Genomic DNA, 1,632 nt, shown 5'->3' on the forward strand with positions numbered 1-1,632 from the left:
TGTTACATTGTTAATTTTCTTTATTTAAACTTACGAATTGTCGCCTGAATTTGTTAGTTATATTTCATTTTATCTGTTTCTACTATCATGTTATAATTTCATGTATTGACTCGTTCCATGACCATGGAGACTTCTCCTTAATTTGGTCCCACGGAACAATAAATAAATAAACAGTTTATACATATCAACTCAACAGTCGCAGAGTGACGTCATCAGACCACTGCCTGAAATCACGCACAAATGTACATAGAACCTCCAAAAAAGAACATCTAACACCTGGTTTAAGGAACACGAGAGAAAAAGTCTTTCGGTAGTAATACAAAAAAAAAACAAAAAGATGTGAACGTCGTATGGCATTATTGCCTGAAATATACCAAGGAATGAGTTCAGCCGCCAGTCCGAAAGGATGTTCTTTCTTTGCATATGCGCGCGGGGGTAGCTGCTCCTTGCCACGGTGCGCGCGACTTCCCCCCTCCCCCCCCCCCCCCCCCACTTTCGGAGGTTCGAGTCCTCCCTCAGGCGTTAGTCTGTGTGTTTTCCTTAGTGTAAGTTACTTTAAATTAGATTAAGTTGTAAGTAGGCTGTTTAGGTTTTTTTATTGGTAACGCCGCCGCCACGTAGCGCTCTATATAAAAATCACTGGCTGTGCCGTTTACAGTCTGTGGCTGGTTTGTATTGTTGTTGGCTATTGTAGTGTTGGGCAGCGGCAGCTGGATGCTCAGTTGGAGGTGAGCCGCCAGCAGTGGTGGACGTGGGGAGAGAGATGGCGGAGTTTTGAAATTTGTAAGAATGGATGTCATGAACTGCTATATATTTTATGACTATTAAGGTAAACACATTGTTTGTTGAAACTTCCTGGCAGATTAAAACTGTGTGCCCGACCGAGACTCGAACTCGGGACCTTTGCCTTTCGCGGGCAAGTGCTCTACCAACTGAGCTACCGAAGCACGACTCACGTCCGGTACTCACAGCTTTACTTCTGCCAGTATCCGTCTCCTACCTTCCAAACTTTACAGAAGCTCTTCTGCGAAAGAGCAGAAGAGCTTCTGTAAAGTTTGGAAGGTAGGAGACGGATACTGGCAGAAGTAAAGCTGTGAGTACCGGACGTGAGTCGTGCTTCGGTAGCTCAGTTGGTAGAGCACTTGCCCGCGAAAGGCAAAGGTCCCGAGTTCGAGTCTCGGTCGGGCACACAGTTTTAATCTGCCAGGAAGTTTCATATCAGCGCACACTCCGCTGCAGAGTGAAAATCTCATTCTGGAAACATTGTTTGTTCTCTATTAAAATCTTTCATTTGCTAACTATACCTATCAGTAGTTAGTGCCTTCCGTAGTTTGAATCTTTTATTTAGCTGGTAGTAGTGGTGCTCGCTGTATTGCAGTAGCTTGAGTAACGAAGATTTTTGTGAGGTAAGTGATTTGTGAAACGTATAGGTTAATGTTAGTCAGGGCCATTCTTTCGTATGGATTTTTGGAAGTCAGATTGCGTTGCGCTAAAAATATTGTGTCAGTTTAAGCAGAGTCATGTATAATTTTCCTAAGGGGACGTTTCAAAGTAGTGTGTCAGCCTAGGGAGCGATGACCTCAGCAGTTTGGTTCCACAGGAACTTACCACAAATTTCCAAATTTTTTCCTC

General features: G+C 43.7%; 2 non-coding genes across 2 annotated transcripts; one reads left to right on the forward strand and one right to left on the reverse strand.

The window, feature by feature from the left end:
- Window positions 1-873: 873 nt before the first annotated feature.
- Window positions 874-948, reverse strand: Trnas-cga (transfer RNA serine (anticodon CGA)). The gene has a single exon. It is a non-coding gene; the product is annotated as a tRNA-Ser (tRNA).
- Window positions 949-1,114: 166 nt separating this feature from the next.
- Window positions 1,115-1,189, forward strand: Trnas-cga (transfer RNA serine (anticodon CGA)). The gene has a single exon. It is a non-coding gene; the product is annotated as a tRNA-Ser (tRNA).
- The last annotated feature ends 443 nt before the right edge of the window (window positions 1,190-1,632 follow it).

The sequence above is a fragment of the Schistocerca gregaria genome, chromosome 4 (assembly GCF_023897955.1).
Source record: "Schistocerca gregaria isolate iqSchGreg1 chromosome 4, iqSchGreg1.2, whole genome shotgun sequence".
NCBI classification, from domain to species: Eukaryota; Metazoa; Arthropoda; class Insecta; order Orthoptera; family Acrididae; genus Schistocerca; species Schistocerca gregaria.